This window comes from Dasypus novemcinctus, chromosome 28, assembly GCF_030445035.2.
Source record: "Dasypus novemcinctus isolate mDasNov1 chromosome 28, mDasNov1.1.hap2, whole genome shotgun sequence".
Lineage (NCBI taxonomy): Eukaryota > Metazoa > Chordata > Mammalia > Cingulata > Dasypodidae > Dasypus > Dasypus novemcinctus.
In genome coordinates, this window is record NC_080700.1 from 40851029 (window position 1) to 40871479 (window position 20451).

General features: G+C 43.0%; 1 long non-coding RNA gene across 1 annotated transcript; it reads right to left on the minus strand.

The window, feature by feature from the left end:
* Window positions 1–1488: 1488 nt before the first annotated feature.
* On the minus strand, window positions 1489–19191 carry LOC101445747 (uncharacterized). The gene is made up of 3 exons (XR_188137.2): window positions 19091–19191; window positions 13899–13971; window positions 1489–1677 (listed from the first exon to the last, which is right to left on the minus strand). It is a non-coding gene; the product is annotated as an uncharacterized lncRNA (long non-coding RNA).
* Between the last annotated feature and the right edge of the window lie 1260 nt (window positions 19192–20451).

Below are 20451 nucleotides of genomic sequence, written 5' to 3' on the forward strand. Positions count from 1 at the left end.
ACCATGCATCAGAAGGGGAAAAAATGGCTTTGTCACTGCCCTGCTTTGTGGACCATGGACCGCTTTGAGAAGGTAAAAGTCCAAACTCCACAATCATCACAGTCATCTCTATCCAATCATCTCCATGCACCTACACTCCAATCAAACGACCTGCCAACAGTTCAAAGAGGCCAAGCTGGAGTGAGTCCACGAGCCTTCTCCTCTGCTCCACCCCTGAGGGACCAGCTCCCAAGCCCTCCTGCACCTGCTGTCTGCCAGGAGCCCACTGGCTCAGCCCACGCCAGTCATCTCTTCTTCTGAGAAAGCTTCACTCACACAACCACCGTCATTCATCGGCCTCAAAGCAGAAGTCATCACTCCCTCCTTCTGTCAAATGCTCCATCCATTACTTACTGCTGCAGTAGTTCTTATCACATCTTACTAAAGGCATTTATGCCATGCTACCTGAGGGGAGGGATGCTGCCTAATTCAGTTCTTTGTCCAGCACCTAGGACTTAGTATATAATAGATACCAAACCCTTATATGAACTACCACATATGTATTTTAAAGACTGCATGATTGAATCAATGAATGGATGGATGCTGGGCTCCTTTTTCTTCTCTATGCTCAAATGCATAAATCTTTATGGAATCTGACAGCACATATTTATATTTAAGACACATATAAATATATGTGTGTGTGTGCATGCGCATGTGTGAGTTTGGGTTATTTTGCAATCGCTTTCATTATGTTTTGGTTACACTTTACCCATAAAAAGCAGCTTGGCACTTAACGTCGTATGTGGCTATATATGTAATGAGATTTAAAGAGCCCATGATTAAAATGTAAATCTCCACATTCCTTTAAATGAGTTGGAAGCAACCTTCCCCATATTGGTTTTATTTCTCTTCGTTAGATCAAAACATTTGTCCCTGCATCTTGAAACAGAAAGTTACAGAGGTTTTTGGTAAATGATTGGGGAATGTGTTAAAGGATAGCACCTGGCTTACTAACCAGAATGCCCAGTTTACTGAGGTAATGCTTTTGATGGGGTCTTGGACAACTAATAGCTATTAGGTCTACCAGAGTAACTTACAAAGTCTTTCTTTTTCCCCTTAGAGACTCAAATTGAAAATTTTTGTGAGTTACCTCGAGACCGTCTGAATCAAATATAATCATACTATCTTGAATAATATGATGCCTGGCCCCCAGGAGACATTAATGCCTATTTGTTACTGTGCACTGGCTCCTCCCTCCTTGGTTACATAATCTGTGAGAGCAGGCACTGTGTCTTGTTAGCAGTGCTAATCCCATAGAGTCGACCACTTTGAATAAGCAAGTGCTCGTGGGCATTTGAAATTGGGCAAGACAAACACATTCTTCAAACAGTATTTGTGTTGGTTCCATTACACTAAGAAGAGAGTTCATTGGTCTCTGTAGTACCAGTCATTATTAAACTGAGCACTCCATTTGACTTTTGCAGGCACAAATCAAGTACACACCTGCGAATGCAAGTTTCCATCTGGCACCAGGGACCTAAATGTGAAATCCGAAGTATTGTCTAAGGAGAAGCCAGCCTCAAAATTAGGAAACAGAAACAGTGATTCATACGGGTTGTTTCTTCATCTACAACAGTGAGCAGTTGCAGATAAGTAAAGTGAAGATTATTCTCACTGTTAACTGTTTCAGACCACCACCTGCAAAACAAGAACACAACAGGATGGAAATTGCTTTTATAAAGTGTTCAGTACAATTTAAACATCTCATGATATGCAGTGGGGCTCTCTGAGATGTGCCAGATGCTATTGAATTCAGCATATTCTATGGAAAAGTCATGCAAACTGTATTCACCCAGTGAACTCTACTGCGGGGCTTAAAGGGCTGAATATATAAATCAACCCCCATTGCCTTGATTTGGAGGCATTTTTCCCACTAACATAAGTTTCATAAATAGAACATGAAAATATAGAACATGAAAAATAAGAATAAATATAACATCTTTATTTTTCAGTCAACGATATGCTTTCAAAGCATTCTACAGTTATGGTCCAACAGTGAAAGTTTGAAGCTTTTTGTAGATTCCAGTAAAGATCATACTCTTGGAGCTAACCCATTCCTGTGGAACCCTTTGATTGGATTGGATGCAACTGGGAGACTCTGATGGAATGACTTCAATGAGGCGTGACCCAGGATGGGTCTTGGTCCTCTTGCTGGAGTCCTTTGTAAATGGAGGACTGAAAGCAGAGACACGTGAAAAAAACACAGAGATGGAGAGAAGGAACCAAGAGCTCAGAGAGGAACCCGGGAGAGGAAGCCACAGACAGAGCTGCCAGAGCTGAAGCCACGAGACCCAGAAGAGAAGCAGATGCCTGCATGTGCCTTACCATGGACAACGAGTCCAGAATTACCAGCAGCAGACCTTTGGAGAACCAGCATCCCTGATGATGCCTGAATTTGGATGCTTTCACAGCCTCAGAGCTGTAAGCTTTTAACCTAATAAATTCCCATTATAAAAGCCAGCCCATTTCTGGTGCATTGCCCCCTGCAGCTTTTAGCAAACCAAAACATTTCTAGAATGTGTACCCATTTCTCATTAAACGAGAATGGATTTTGCCATTCACACTTGTTTTGATTTGCTTAATAGAATATCCTTGGGAATTATTTACTAAAGTAGCCACAATGGGAAAGACACACAGAAGTTTAAAGAATTCTAGGAATCCACTCATCAGTCAAAACTATTTTTTAAATGGGCAAATATTAACTAAACTCAGGGAAGTTCTGTTAATCTGAATATAATAGTAAATGACATTTGTAAATCTTTTCTGTCTTTAGGAAAATGTTCACTTTTTCAAATTATCTTTTAAAAAGGCAAGTCTTACCTATAAGACAGGTAAGGCATTATTTTTTTTTTTTAATAATGAAGAAACTAAGTTTCCTTGTGACTAAGTGCTTCATCCTAGGTTACCAAGGAGCCAAGCTCATGCCTACAACATCCAGCTCAAATCCTGGGTTCTTTCTTCCAGTGCTTCCAAGGGGAGGATTCAAGAGCTAGGAAGGATACCTCGAGCCCCCCAGGCCCTGATATGTGTCTGATTTATGTATTATTAATCGAAAACCATCTTTCATTAAAAAGTGTTACTTTTTTACCAGGTTGTGAATATTAGTTGGAAATGCATATGCTGATCATAAAGCTAGAGAAATAAAACTCAGGATACAGTTCTGAGCCAAAACAGGTTTTGAGAGCAGAAGCCTGGACCAGTTCCCCAAAATCAGGGTCCCCAGCATTGTCTGCCCATCATCCTCTTCCCTCTCATCAGTGGGCTCTCTTCCAGCCTGATATAAGCCCACCCAACAACCCCATCCCACATGAAAGTATTTACTCAATTCCCTGATGATCAAATGGAATTGTTTTGCTCCAACCAATTGGAAACTAACTCACAAAGTTGTTTGCATCTTTTTGTAGATATAGATGGAAGATTACTTTTCAAAGTTGTAGATACTTGTGCCCAAGGCCTCGGCCAGCTAAGGCTCTTGCTAAAAGACATAGAGAGTTAAATAATAAGGGTATTAAGAATGGAACAAACACAGAAGAATTTGGCAGACCATCCATTCTATGAGAAATATTTATTTCATCCACACACTATAATTCATCTTTTATGTGGACAAAAAACTGACATAGAGGCCAGCTAGGAGGAGAATAAACATGGACTGTGAGATGGAACAATAGCAGAAGATGCAATGTGAAGGAGACAGAATCTACAGGGGCAATTGGATATTGGAGCATCAATGATAAATATCAAGTGTAGGACCAGGTGGGTGCATTAGCAATATCAGAGATGGCATGTTGCTGAGATTCATGGGCAGAAAAAAAAATACAGCTTTGATGGGACCTGTATTGGGATCAGGCATCAAAGTTGCACTGTTCAGACGATAGTGTGATGCTAGAGTGAAGAAAAGGTACAGAGCCCAATCACCCACTGAGTGTGACTGTCAGTCATGGGAGTAGGGGAGATAGTGCAGAAAACCATGATTAAGGGTGGTTAAGAACTCATACTCTGGGGTCAGAATGCCTATGCTTGAATCCCAGCTCTGCCATTTACTAGCCCCATAAATGAGGTCAATCATTTAATCTCTCCATGCCTCAATAGCCTCATATGGAAAGTGGGAATCATAATAATAAGCTATACCACATGGGGTTGTGCTGATCATTCACTATGTTGACATATGGAAAGTCCATGGAATACCAACACTCCTGGTGTATCTCTATAGAAAGTATTATTGACTTTAAGAAAGCCAATGCTAATTTTATAAGTGGATGTTTACCCTTGTGGGAGAGAACAAGAAAAGAAAAGGGATAAACAAAGAAAAAGGAAACTCAGAAGAAACCAAAATAGGAGAACCAACAAAATGAGTTGTCATAGAAATAAAGGGAAGAGAGGGTTTTAACTGGAAGGTTAATTAACAACATTAAATGCAAGAATAAGGACATGGGAAATTATACCTAAGAAAATATCCCTCGACTTAAGAAGTTAGAGGTCACTGATGATCTTTCAGAAAGCAGTTCCAATAGAATATTGGAAGCAAAAGCCAATGTTTAAGAGAGCAAGTGAGGAATATAGAAAAAGAAGCAGGGAGTGTAGCCTACTTAACCAAAAAATTTAAAGATAAAAAAAGAAGGGTAATTAAGAGAGTTACTAATGAAGATAGTAGAATATAGAGATTTGTTTTAAGATTGAGGACAAGCAGCTCTTGGAGAGAGAGGGAAAGGGGGAAGTGTGGAAGACGGGTGGTACCAGGTACATAAAGAGGTAGGACAATGTGCTCCCCAGAGCATGGTAGGAGTGTGTAGAAGAATGAGATGCCATTTCTTCCTTTGAGATGGGAAAGGAGAAAGAAATGACAGGAGAAAATACAGAGAGATAACAATGTGGAGAGGAAGGATGTTGGAGGGAGTAGAATTGGAATGGAAACACTCTTCCCATAAAGTACAGTCAAGTCATTTTCCATGGGTGCTTGAGAATTTGAGAATTCGAGAAAAATAGTTTAACTTAAGAAACCTCCTGGTTACTGGACGAATGTTTCAAACGAATGATAGGAAACTCAATTATCGCAGTGTTTGTGACTCTCTTCAGCAATCCTCAGTAGCAAAGAAGCAGGAATTAGAGCCCAAGGTGGACAGATAAGGCTTGGCTAGAAGTCCAGAACAGAAGGGTATTAGGACATCAGGCAGGGCATGGGTGAGACACCCAACCAGACTGGATGGAGGACTGTGAAGTGAGGAGGGACTGCTGGCACCAGAAGAGTAGTGGACAACAGAGACTACAGATTTAAAGATAGAATACACAAAAGCAAGCTTTGGGAAGTCCATGCCTAGGAGAGGGATTCTGGCTGAGAAGAGAGGTGGGGAAGGACCCTAGAGCTCGAGACCTCAGAACTACCAATGGATGTTGATCCCTTGACAGACGGTCTGAGGCAGAAAGTAGATGCCAAGGAGTTCTCAGGGCTCCAAGAAGGAAAACCCACCCACCCTTTTCCTATGCATGATTGTTTTTTCTCCAATTTTAGCGTTAAACTAAAATTTAAAAGTAAAGGGTAGGTTTTGACCAGAGAAGGCAATCCCTACATTTTGTCACTCACCTCTTCATCATCATCATCATCACCATCATCATCATGTCTTATTATCATCATCCCTGTACTGTTATTTTAAAGGCAATCTGCAGAGAAGAGAGACAACTGCACAGGCTCACAGCTCATTTTAAATGGAACCACATATTTTGACTTACAGTATAGAGTCAGCTCATTTCTGCTGCCTGGGTTGCTGCTACCAACAACAATAAAAATAACTCTTATCCAGGAATTTCTAAAATAACAGAGGCCAAAACTTTGACAAGTTCTTTTTTCCCGAACTTGCCAAATGTGTGTGCTTCCATGACTTCAAAAACGTTTGTTCCTTAGCCTAGAATGCATCTCTTATCTTCATCTACTTAGAAAATTCAAATTTATCCCACAAGTCTCAAGTCTTAGTTGTTCCAGGAGGCTCCCACTGGCTCCCCCCAACAGTAAATTCCACAAGGACAGCAATTTGTTAAACACTCTCTGATGTGTATCCCTTATATTGGTAAGCCTAATTCACATCAACCATCAAAGTCAAGGCAATAAGGCTTAGCTCCCCTAACAAGAAAGAACATTTGACAAAGGGATGTCATTTCCAGAAGAGGAAATGGAAAGCCCAACCTTTCCAGGCCAGAAGGAGGTAGAAAGAAAAAGAGAAACTGAAAGAAAGCAGGATATCGGTAAGATATATATGTCATAGCTTCCCACTTTTAAAAGGTGGGTTTGGAAGCTTAGGTTGAAGAGAAAGTCAAAAAATACTGATTCTGCACTCCAGTTTCCATTTAGACCTCAAATGAAGATGAGAGACGGCTGGGCCATTTAGCGTTTCCAGTGCCTGCATTGAGAAAAATGCTGTGGTGAAAGACAACAAGCCTGAGTTATGGCTCCCGGGTATTCCTTAAACCCTGTGTGCTGAAAGAAGCCTCCACCTGCCCTGTGGAGTAAAGGAAGGTTGCTGCTGGTGCTTGCCAGGAAGAGGGGTAGATAGAGGGATGATAATAAGGGAAGATGGTAGGAAACGTCATCACATAGCCAGGGTGCTCAGGGAAGCCCTGGTCTTCAAGCTTTGTGAGCATCTGCAACGGCAGGGAACACTGAGAAGAGTCCCAGAGAGAAGGGGAAGGCACCAAACCAAGGTGGCACAGGCACAAGTCCTCCTGCCACAGATGCCAACAAGCTCAGTGAGCAGGTGAACAAAAAGTACATTGTATGCAGCATCTAGGGGGCATAAAGGGCAGTAGAGAGGTCAGCAAGCATGCCTAGGAGACATTTCTCTTCCTCCCTGACACAAGATGAAGAATGAGTTCACCCCACCACCACCATCGTAACTCGTGTCACTTGGGAATGGGTCACCTCTGGAGATTGAATCATGCCCCTCACAAAGGACATGCTGAAGTCTTAATCCCACATCCTGTGCATATGATCCCATTTAGCAAGAGAACCCGTGAAGAGGCCATTATTAGTTAAAGTGTGGACCCTTTTGTGAACGGGATCTTCAAAGATCCTCTTTAGATGAAGCCAAAATGAACCAATTTGGAAAATTCTCAGCCTGTCCATATAGTATGCTCTAAGATTAGGGCCAGAAGTGGCTCTATCAGTTCCCAGGAGATGTGACCCCAGAGAATGGGACCCCATGTGATGGTGTGACTCAACAGCTGTTGGCTAAGGAGATTAGGAGTATGATTCAGGGATCACGTTGACCATCTCAGAAGAAGTCAGAATTGCAAATGCCATTATCCAGGCAGGATCGGGGGAAGATGCTTTTATCTGCCTCAGTTTCTATGGTTCTCCCTTAAATTGTATAGAAAACCAACAGGGTTTTTGAGAATGTTGCACGAGCAGATACACTGCCAACCCAGACTGCAAGGTCCAGAGACAGAATGAAATGAAGGAACACGGACTTCAGGGGCAGAACCATAGAAAATGAGGTCTGAGCAGAAGTGTTGCTTTGGAACAAGAGAAAGGGGGTTCCACCCAGCCTTTGAAGCGGGTGGGTCTTCCATCCTGGCAGAGAGAGTAGGTCCCCAGTGCTTAGAGGGGAAAACCTTCTGCCCCAGCATCCAGGGAGACTTTGGCCACCACCCAGTGCTTGGAGGGTGGGGCCTACACCCTGAGGTTCAGGGAGAGCACAGCCCCTGCCCTGTGCTTGAAAAGGGTGGAGTTACCACTCTAGCAGGTCTAGAGAGCAACACAGAGGTCCATAGATGACTCTCAGACCTTGGAGTCTAATGGCCTTTGCCCTGCTGAATTTCAGACTTGCTTGGGACCCATGAACTCTGTTTTCCTTCCAATTTTTCCCTTCTGGAGTGGGACTATCTATCTTATTTCTGTCCCATCATTGTTTTCGGGAAGCAGATAGCCTATTTTCTAGTTTTCACAGGTCCACAGATAGAGAGGAATTTTGCCCCAAGATGGACCATACCCATAAATGATTTTGCTGTTTATTTTTTAAAGATTTATTTATTTATTTATTTCTCTCCCCTTCCCCCCTCCCCACCCCGGTTGTCTGTTCTCTGTGTCTATTTGCTGCACCTCCTTCTTTGTCCGCTTCTGTTGTTGTCAGGGGCATCGGAATCTGTGTTTCTTTTTGTTGCGTCATCTTGTTGTGTCAGCTCTCTTTGTGTGCGGCACCATTCCTGGGCAGGCTGCACTTTCTTTTGCACTGAGTGGCTCTCTTTACAGGGTGCACTCCTTGTGCGTGGGGCTCCCCTACACGTGGGACACCCCTGCGTGGCAGGGCACTCCTTGTGCGCATCAGCACTGCACGTGGGCCAGCTCCACATGGGTCTCCACATGGAGGTTTGAACCGCGGACCTCCCATGTGATAGATGGACGCCCTAACCACTGGGCCAAGTCCACTGCCCCCATAAATGATTTTGATGAGACTTTTACTTAGAGATGCCACTGAAATGGCTGAAGACTTTTGGGATGTTGGGATTGGATCAATGTATTTTGCATATGAGAAGACATGTCTTTTTGGGGTCCAGAGGGTGGGACATTGGACCACAAAAGACATGTTTAAGCCCTAATCCTGAGACCTGTAGGTGTGAACCCATTTGTATATGGGGCCTTTGGAGATGTTTGTGTTAGTTAAGATGAGTATTTATTTGTGACAGGATCTTTAAAGATTCTATTTAGAGGAGCCCTAATTGCATCAGGGTGGGTTGGAGTCCTTCTAAGGTAGAGGGAATGCAGTAAGTCAAGTAGAAGCCAGACGTCAGTAGACACCAGAAAGAGAAGCCATGTGACAGGAGCAGAAATGGAAGTCAAGAACCTTAAGGATTGCAGAAAGCAAGCACCAAAAAGCTACAGATGCCAGGAGAAAACAGGGCCCATCGCGACCTTGATTTTGGTCCCCTGGCCAAATTCCTGTTGCTTAAGCCAACCAGCATGTGGTATTTGTCATGGCACCCCTGGAAAACTAAGAGAGTCACAACGAGAAGAAGGAAAACTAAGAAAGTGAACATATACCCGAAAGGAACTAAAGTACCTATAAGAGAGTATTTATGCCAGAAAAGGTTGAAATAAATTAACAGCATGCAGACACACATACCGATCAAGTTGGATGAGGAATTACAGGAAAGATCATTATAGAAATAGGCTAAATTATCCCTCTTTGAATAATCGTATACTCACACTATATTGTAATTGTTTATTGGCTCATCTATATCCCACAGGAAACTGAGGTTTTGAGAGGTAAGCCTCTGTATCTTCAGCTTCCCATTCTAGCAAAATCTCTGGCATGCAATAAGCCTCTGAACAAAATGTGCAGAATGAAGGAAAATAAGAGGAAGGGAGGGTAAAGCAGTGGGAGGGTGAGCACTGAGCACCTTGGGAGGCATATCAGCAAAACAGACTCAGGGATGCACGCCAGAACGTCGATCTTCCTCTCAGTTTTGGATTTTGATGGATTTTCTTTCTAGGTTTTCTATTTAGTTTCGGTTCTTTAGTTTTCCCTTTCTTGCTCTATGGAAGCATTAAGGAGAAAGGAAGATAGGACAGTTGACCTCCTGAAAAGCACTTTAAAAATAATTGTGAGCAGCTCCTTCCCACCTCTGTATTATATTTTGATATTGCAGTGCAGGAGAAGGAATGTTGAGGCAAGCAGGCAAGTAGCACAGACAGTAAGAAGCCAAGAAGTCAAAAAATGTGCACATACACACACACACATTTATGCCAGAAGAGACTGAGATACAATTAACAAGCAATTTATACATCTATTTTGATAGAGATAGATAGATAGATATGATAGATTGAGATGCTGTAAAGATATATAAGGTACCAGAGAGTCTACCTGCAACCCAGTAAGTTATTTCACCATATTTTCTATCCAGCCTTGCACTATAATAGGAAATAATAAGAAACACAGCTAAATGGTTTTTAGATGTCTTTGCAACTGCTTAGGGGAATGCCAAGGTGGATTTTGACCAAACTCAGTTAAAAAGGAATCTTGTAAAGTAAGACAGGGATCTCCGAAGGAATTGGAATTGGAATTGGAAGGAATTATCCACCTGCGTTGCACTGTTGACTGCTTGGTACCATTTCCTCCCCCGATAATCCCCCTTGCACTGCAGGATTGGAAATGTGAAACCTGTGTTTCTGGGAACCCCTGCCTTCAGAGTCTCAGGTCCCGTTCTGCCCATGAGGAGCACTTATGCATGATTTGGAATGCAGAAGACAAACAATCGTCATAGTTTTGCTCCTCTGGCAATACAGGGCAGACATGCAAACTTGGCAACTGTGGGATTTTTCTGAGAACCACACTCTTTGCTGAAGGCAGCTCTATCTGATAGTTTACTGGAGATCTTACAAAACCGTCTGCCTCTCTGAAGGCTAATGACATCTGGGAAGGAGCAGATCCCTCTCCTGACTTCCTAAGAAGTTTTCTGTTTTTGTTTTTAGGTATTCCCCTATATTAAATCAATAGAACTTGATAACGGAGAACATATTTTTGGGCAGTGCTGCCTCAGGATCGTCTTTTACAAATCCCTGTCCCATATGTAACCTGTCAGGAATCCTTTGGACTTGCCTTATAAAGCAGCTTGTATATCCACCCTCCTGATTTTATGGCCATCACTCCAACGTGGGCCCTTGTAGCATCATGCCTTTCCAGTGGGTGGGCAACTGTCAGCCCCTCTGCATTCCCAGCAGCCCAGCACAACGACTAGCACATTTACCACAACAACCAGCACGTCCAGCACAAAGGCCAGCACATTTACCACAACAACCAGCACGTCCAGCACAAAGGCCAGCACATTTACCACAGTGACCAGCATATCCAGCACAATGACCAACACATTTACAACAAGGACCAGCACATTTACCACAACAACCAGCACATTTACCAGAATGTACAGCTCATCCAGCACAACGACTGACTAGCACATTTATCACAATGATCAGCACATCAACTCAAGGACCAGAACATTTACCACAATGACCAGTACCTCCAGCACAATGGCCAGCTCATCCAGCACAACCAGCAACATTTACCACAAGGACCAGCACATTTACCACAATGACCAGCTCATCCAGCACAATGGCCAGCACATTTACCACAACAACCAGCATATTTACCACAAGAACTAGCACATTTACCATAAGGACCAGTACCACAATTACCAGCACATCTGGTCCAGTGACCAACACATCCAGCACAATGACTAGCACATTTACCACAACGACCAGCACATCAAGCACAATGGCCAGCACATTTACCACAGTGACCAGCAAAAACAGCACAACCACCAGCACGTTTACCACAAGGACCAGCACATCCAGCACAATAACCAGCACATCCAGCACATTTACCACAAGGACACGCAAAAACAGCACGACGACCAGCACATTTACCACAGTGACCAGCATATCCAGCACAATGACCAACACATTTACCACAAAGACCAGCACATTTACCACAACAACCAGCACATTTACCAGAATGACCAGCTCATCCAACACAACGACTAGCACATTTATCACAACGACCAGCACATTAACTACAAGGACCAGAATGTTTACCACAATGACCAGTACCTCCAGCACAACAGCCAGCTCATCCTGCACAACCAGCAACATTTACCACAAGGACCAGCACATTTACCACAATGACCAGCTCATCCAGCACAATGGCCAGCACATTTACCACAACAACCAGCACATTTATCACAACAGCCAGCTCATCCAGCACAACCAGCAACATTTACCACAAGGACCAGCACATTTACCACAATGGCCAGATCATCTAGCACAATGGCCAGCACATTTACCACAACTAGTACATTTACCACAAGAACCAGTACCACAATGACCAGCACATCAGGTCAAATGACCAACACATCCAGCACAATGAGTAGCACATTTACCACAATGACCAGCATGTCCAGTACAATGACCAGCTCATCCAGCACAACAACCAGCACACTTACCACAATGACCAGCACATTTACCCATAAGAACCAACACATCTGGTGCAATGGCCAGCACATTTTCTACAATGCCTAGCACACCCAGCCCCATTCTTCTCACCAGCAGCGCTTCTCCCATATCGCACACACTGCTTGCTTATAGGCTTAAAAGTCTTCCATTGCTACTTTCTACCATCTCAGAGCCAAAATCCTCTTGTGATCAAGTCTCTCCAAATCCCAGCCACATCCTACAATATTTGCAACACTTCCTCAGAGACGTCATAACTCTGGTCAGATTGGCCTTCAAACCCTTTTTCCAATACACTATGTGTGTTCACGCTTCAGTTCCTTCATTTACATTTTCCCCTTTCCAGGATGTCCTCGCCGATATATCCAAACACATCACATCTTTCCAGCTCAAGTCTTAGCTGTTCCATGAAGCTGTCACTAACTACTCAAAATTGCATTAACATCTTGCTCCTCTGAACTTAAATATTTAAGCGTAGTTGAGACTTCTTGCTGAGTCCAGCCCAAACTGTCGACCTGCAGGCTTGTGGGCTAGATAAAACGGTTATAGCTCTGAGCCACTAAATCTGGGAGGTGGTCTCTCAGCACATTTGCTAAGGGATAAAGACCACTTCTACTCTTGCCCACCTGTAGTATCTTCTCCATAAATCAAAGCAGCTCACCTCACCCAAGGACTCACCCTACATGACGGGTTACTATTTCACCTCCCCCACTCACCCCTTCACTCTGTCTGGTCCAGCCACACTGGCCTCACTTGCTGTTCCTCAGACAAGCCATGCTTACTCCCACCTCCAACCATCTGCACTCGACTCTCCCTCTTTCCTTCAGACTTCATGGGTCTCCCTCCCTCACTGTACCTAGCACCCTACCCAAAGGCCATCTCCTCAGAGAAATCTTCCTTTTTCTTTTAAATTTCTTTCCCCTTCCCCTCACCCCCAGTTGTCTGCTCTTTAGGTTCATTCACTGTGTGTTCTTCTGTGACCACTTCTATCCTTATCAGCGGCACGGGGAATCTGTGTTTCTCTTTCTTGCATCATCTTGTGTCAGCTCTCCTTGTGTGCGACACCATTCTTGGGCAGGCTGCACTTTCTTTCGCGCTGGGCAGCTCTCCTTATGGAGTGCACTCCTTACGCATGGGGCTCCCCTATACAGGGGACACCCCTGTGTGGCACAGCACTCCTTGCACACATCAGTGCTGCACGTGGCCCAGCTCCACACAGGTCAAGGAGGCCTGGGGTTTGAACCACGGACCTTCCATGTGGTAGGCGGACGCCCTGACCACTAGGCCAAGTCCGCTTCCTGAGAAGTCTTCTCTGGTAACTCCCTCTAGACTGCCCTCCCCATGAGTCTCAGCCCCATAACGCCCCCCCCCCCGCCTTTATTCTTCTGCAGAGCATGTACATTGCCCATGCATTTGTTGCCCTAAAAGAGAAGCTTTCTAAAGGCAAGGGGTGCAGTGCCATGCTCACCACCATGTCCATAGGGCATAAAAGCACACCTTCCACACAGCGGCTACTCAGCGAAGTTTGAGGATTGAAAACATGAATGATATGATTTCATTCCCTCAGGGAATGCTTGGGGTATACTGAGTCTTAGGTTTTAGAACTCAAATCAGGCCTGTAGGACAAGAAAAGCTTTCTGTATCTAAGAGCATGTTGCCGATAATGACTGAATTAAATCAAATTTAAAAGTTATTTTTCTTTTTATACAGCCTTATATTTGTTGGGATGTGAGGCTGACATAGTTCTTGCTATGTTGTTTCCTTCTTATAACATAATTTGCATAGTTTAAGGACAACTCCATAAGATTTGCACAATTGAAGGCAATGCCAGAAAATATATTTCAAGAGTCTTATGATTTGCAGCCCTTACCAGCTCTCTGTTATGTCGACGTGCCTCGCGGAAATGACATGAGGTAGAACAAATATGCCACAGACAGTCGACCCTGGGAGGAGGAAAAGGAGCAAATGTTTAACTCTTCAGCCACGCGACAGTGTAGTCGAGGTTTTCTTTATGGATGTTAACCAGGGCGAGATGCTCCAACATTCAGCAACACTCAGAAAACTCACGGAAGGACTAGGTACCCCAGCCTTTCTTTTTTTTTCTTCAATGTGGGACATTTATTGCATTTGGTGAATACATTTTGGAGCACTGCTGCACCACATGGATAGTGGTTTACACTGTAGTTTACACTCTCCCCAGTCCACCCAGTGGGCCATGGCAGGACATACAATGTCCAGCATCTGTCCCTGCAGCACCATCCAGGACAATCCCAAGTCCTGAAAATGCCCCCTCATCATATCTCTTCTTCCCTCTTCCTACCCTCAGCAGCTACCATGGCCACTTTCTCCAGATCAGTGCTACAATTTCTGCCATTACTTATTGTACCCTATTAAAATAGCCAATTAAAGTCTAAAAAATGTTATTATGACACTTTTTAGAACCTAAATACATTCTCTTATTTCTGGAGCTAAGAAGTCCCACAAAAAAAAAAAAAGTAAGGTTGAAATGTGTTTAGTACAACTAAAATAACCCAATTTAACCTCAAATAACATAAAAATAACAACAAAAGTGAAGTTTGGGTAATAGAGCTGCTTAGAAATTCTCTACCAACTATGAAATAGGTCTGGTGCTAACAGCATTTTCCATAGACAAGTAATTTCATTATTTATGACCTTTTTCAATATTCTATGCATAAGTTAAAAACAGGTATAGAAGATCTCTGTTAAATAAATTTAAGTATAGTTAGAAATTGTCAAATGCCCTCTAGTTATATTAGCACTAGAACTCACTTATGTTATAATAAATGTCAATCATTTATCCTGACATTAACAAAACAGGGGTCTTGCAGAATAAAATTGCTTAAATTGTTCTATGACTCTAACAGCAATATTACAACAATTATGCAATGAAAAATTTTTCCTAGAAAACAAGAGCACAAGTCCCTCCATTCATACTAAGATGTGCACATGAACAAGGAAGAAGGCACCCCTGCTGCTGATCTGCTGGGCTGGGGGGGGGGGGGGGCTGTGAAGAATGAACTCCTGTGCCACTCTCTTCCTTTTCTGCATGGCCACCATTATTTTTCCTAGGAGGGAAAGGCCTATTAAAATAATATTCACTTTATTGTTGGATATTAAAATTGTAAAAAGGATTGGTTGGATGCCACAAAGAAGAGACATCTCTTTAGGCTTAGAAGCCTAGGAACCTGGAAGGAATCAGGTTTGGGGGCCCTGACGATTTTATAATCGCAGGGTCCTTTTTTAAGAAAAAGAAGATAGAATTATAAATAGAATCTTTTTCTGGATGTATGTATTTATATAAAATTGAGAAAAGAAATCTCAACAAATTGCACAATTTATGCTGACAAATACCACCAAGAGCTTCAAAATCCAACAAAACCGTAGTGTTTTTATTGACTAAATGACAAACATACCTCTTTGCTTCATCTTTTGGCTACTATTTTTTTACGACCTCCTCCTAAGACAAAAAGGTTATCATCCATTCTATGCACAGAATAGAAAGATAATTCTATCTTTCCCATAGCATGGTAGACAGAAAGATTCGCAGGAGTAAAAATGTTTGTATATGAGATAACTCCCATTTTGATAAGAACCCAGTCTTCTTGCAATTTAGGCTTCTGATGAAATTTTCACCAACTGACTTCTGGCAAAGAACATGTCAAACTTGGTTTCTCCTCCACCCCCCCCCACCCCCCCCCCCGCTTTCAGGCAGGAGAGAGGGAACATGCTCACGATACAATATGGCACCCGGCCCAGGACCTTCCAGTCGCGTTGCCTGGGGGCTGCTCTGTAGGTGGGAAGTGTAGGTCCCTGCACCAGAGAGCCAGCAATGCCTGGCTGTGCACAGAGTGAAGGCGGATCTCAGGAACGCATTCCACCAAAGCCAAAGCAAGACTACCTTCACCTCACCCGCCCCTTGAGCACTTCCAAAATTCCACGACTGCTCCCAGGCTACCCAAGAGGAGTGTAGGGCGACAGAAGAGAAATTGGAGTGCAGTGATGATGAACTTAATGGACTCAGGTTAAAATCTTTGTTTTGGGGCAATTTTACAAACATACTGCTTCTGTGAACCCATTTCCAGGATCCATCCCAGGACTTTGGGAGGATCTCTCACAAATGGGGGGCTTGACAGCTAAACGTCGGTAGTTTCATGGTGAATCTACCTTATTCAAGAGGTGAAGATTAAAGAAGTCCCAGAGTGGAGGCAGATAAATGCTGCAGATGAAAATAGCAGAGGGGGAGGCCTGTGCCCCTGCTTCTGCCCTCACCACACTGCCTCCTGCAGGCCACCCAGAGAATGACGAGCTGCATCAGAGCAAAGCACAGCCAGCTAGAGGCTGTGGAAAGAGGCAAAGAAAAAATATGTCAAATCATATTAAAGTCCCATTTTTTGTAGATAAAAACAGTCACATCCCAGCAATTTCATATGGATTAGCTTAATAACTAAAATGTGAGTGCTTACCATGGGCCATGACACAACATCTCGCTATATACCTAGAAGGTACGTGATTTTATTATTCCATCTGCTTCAGACAGAAAACTGAGGCCCTGGGAGGCTAAGGACCTTGTCCACAGTCACGGAAGTAGCAAGAAATAAAATTGGGCTTTGAACCCCAGCTCACCAGGCTCACCGTGCAATGCCACCCAGCGGTGTTGCTTTGCATTCAGTAAATATTTGTCTTTAATTAGCAACATCCATGGATAATGTGAAGTATTAAAGCCCTTTATAACTGCTTGCTCTCTGAAATAAAAAATTTTAAAGTCCACTGTAGTCCTGTTTGCTGGACAGGAGGTTCACCTCACCGAAGGATGACTGGCACCAGAAAAAGAGCATTTACAGTGAATACAAACCCAAAATTAGTAATAAATAATGGGTGAGGGGTATAGCTTCTAAGACTTCATTTTGGGGGAAAATTTAGAATTAAATCATTAATTTTTAGGATGACCAAAATAAGGAACCAAGTTTGACAAGCAGTCTCATTATACTAAATATCAGATAAAATTATCTGAGACTCTTTGTTTGCGGTGTAATTTTTATCACATCCTTATAAAGTAGATCATTGGGGGGGAAGAGTCCTTTAAAGAAATCATTGCTGTTGTCCCACGAGCACCTCTTTTTCTTTGGAATTTGAAAATTCAGAGCTTTCTCATCAGGAGAATCCATCTCGTCTTCAACTTCAGAATCTCTTTTGAAAATGGCTTCTTTTTTTCACTGTTTGAGCTGTCCTCCGACGTCACATTTACTTCGTGAAAGTCTGCCTCTCTTGACAGAATTCCCATTTCACTTCGTAGGTGAAAAAACATTGTGCTGTCAGATGTTTACAACATGGTGACAATCACGAAGATTATGAGCCAGAAAGATGTGAGCTCTTGAAACGCATTGATGAGATGGGTGGGGACAAATGTTTAAATAGGGCGACATTAAAAGTTGTCAGTTTTTAGTGAATGTTTTTGTATTATGGCAAAAATATGGTTTCCTAGGCAACCTCATAATGTCAGGGGCTCTAATAATCAAATCTCAAAAACTGAGAACCTTTGCACGTCTTTGCTTAGGACACCTTTCCCAAAGTGTGTTCCAGAGAGCCATAAATTCGCTGAGATGTCATTTGTTGATACACATGTAAGTGAAGAATAAGGGAAAGCTGTGGCTGAACACAGCGGTGAATTAAAAATAGGCAAACGAATTTGAGCATTGCAAAAATTCTTGAAGACCCTTGTGTGCTAGTGTTGTCCTTTTTGAATCTCTAACAGCAAGATACACTATGCAGTGTTTTGCAAACACTGTTTTTTGACAATGGAACCTGCTTTTCTAGTGTCTAATAGGGCCAGTGTTTGGAAAGAGCACACTTTAAGAAACACTGACCTAGAAAATCCTTTGTGTGTGGAAGGCACAAGGTTATACTTCAGTTAATTTAAGGTGACCCTTCACAAATTCTAACTCTAGGACACCTAAATGAGTATGACTTCCCTCAGTTAGGTACCAATGCCTACAGCTTGGCTTCAAGTGGTTTTGAGACTAGGACCATGGGACGTTGTAGGAGAAGCAATAGACTAGGGAGGCCTTGCTCGTTTCAATGTCCGTTATCCTTTGGAGGAGGGTGGGATGATCCCTAAAGTTCCTTGCCGGAGATACGACCAGAACTAAAGGAAAGAGAAGAGCCAGAGCAGAAGAAATGCTGAAGTCATGAGGGACACCGGGGCCTTGACAACCAAGCACTCAGAAAAGATGTAACTGAAAACGCAAGGTTTCTTCCCTCCTGCAATGTCTGGTCTAGATTTTAACAGCAGAGGGATACCCCATAGGCAGACTTCTTTGCAAAGGAATGAACCCATTTTAGGGATTTTTTCTTTTAATTATTGAGCCTTAGGCATGAGTAAAAGAATTGGAGAAAGAAGGGAAGATAGAGTCTGTGCATTTCATGACTGACAAGTAGAGCCAACAAGAAATAAAGTATGTTGGGGAAACCCTGCCTATCTATGAGCACTGCCACTGGACTAAGCACAGAAGCCAAATGATTCCGTTATTTACTTACACCACATTTCACAAAGGTTCTGTGCTACTATTATATTATTAAAGTGCCACTAACTTTAAAACTTTCCCTCTTTTTTTTATCTGTTTTTTTGGTTTATCATTTCTGCCCTACTCACTTCCTCATAGAGGTGAGTTGTCTTACATTACTAAATCATATAGAAAATTTCAAGATAAAAGACAAACCAAAACCAATTACCAGGCAGGCATCTGGGTTTAATTAGCCATTGCCGCTGAGCACCCAACAGGCTTCCTCTCAGCTGAAGCAGCTAAGGACACCCGTGGGTTTCCCAGTTGAAGGAAGTACCCAAGTTCTTCGGAAAGAGATTAATTTACCTTCCGGGCACTATATTCCAAGAAGATTCTCCTGCATGCAAGTTTATATAAAAAGCAATAAAAAAGAAAAGTCTCCAAGGATGACAGAGGTGAGACCATCCCATACCTGTCCTTCCCCTCTCAGCCCAAACTCTGACCTACAGTCGGAAAGTGTTACGGTGGCCTGAATGCTCACCTGTTCCATTCTGCAGTCACCCGGGAAAGGAGCTCACAGGTTGAAGAAGCCTCCACCTTCCTCTGTGAGTCTCTAGAAGGTAGAGCTTAGGGCTCTGTGTGCCTTCCCCTTAGGAGGAACTGAGGAGCCAGGGCAAGACTGGTGGGGGAGGGGGCGGAGGGCAGGTGAGTGAAGAGGGAAGTTTCACGCTGGCGCTGGCCTAGGTTAGAAAGGCACCTGGGGTTTCCATGTCCGACAGTCAGTTTCAATAAGGAAACCGCCGTGGAGGCGGACTTGTGTGTTGTCAATGCTGTTGGGTTGCAGATGTGCACGGTTTTGCTAAAGTCACAGAGATATGCTTAACAGGAGAGTTTCCTAAATACATCCCCAAAAAAGCTATAAGGAAAACGTCCATTTATCATTATCACTACTTTATATGGCACTTTACAGTTTTCTTTCATTAATTCAATCAAGTCCAGGAGCTTATTATCTCAATTTGGCAATCCTTGGAAAACTAAGATGACAAGAGGCATATATGTTGGATTTTTTTTTTTTCTCAAGAGCTACTCAAGGCAGGGAAAGATTTTAGAGAATCTAGAAGAATGGATGGGCAAAATTTCCCTTGGCCTGGCTCCCTCAATTCAAAACCTGGTTGAACTTTGGGCAAATTCAGGATTTTAGAGTTGACTCCCCTGACAAGTGATAGAGTCAATTAAAGAGGACTCTATTTAATTCTGAGCCTTCTTTGCCAGATATTCACAAAGAGAAAACACCTATATGACTCTCACCTTTCTGGAATGCCAGCTCCAAGCCATACCCAGTGGGGTCTCAAGATAGCCTAGAGCAGGGATTCTCTCCTTGGCTAGATTGACTTTTGGGGCTGGATAATCTTTTGCCTTGGGGCTGTCCTGTGCACTGTAGTATATTTAATATCTTATTAGAAGCCCACTAGTTGCCAGTGGCACTATCACCTGGTTGTGACCACCAAAATACACCAAATATTCCCTGGGTGCAAAGGGCAGGGAGTGGGGGGAGAATGCCCCAAATTGAGAACCACTGGCTTAGGGTAAGGGCGAAAGTTTTTCCCGGAAATCAGACATTAAATCTTCCCAAAGGCTCAGACAGACATTGGGTCACAACCTCTAGATTTCTGGACCAAAGGAGAGGCATAATTTTGGTCTGAAAATGTTTACGGTTAAGTCTTACTAGTTGGCAACCTCAATAATTTTTATTTTTTTTAAATTTTTTTTAATAATATTTCCTTTTACTTTATTTTTTATTTTTATTTTTTCAAAGATTTATTTATTTATTTAATTCCCCCCCTCCCCCGGTTGTCTGTTCTCTGTGTCTATTTGCTGGTCTTGTTTCCTTGTCTGCTTCTG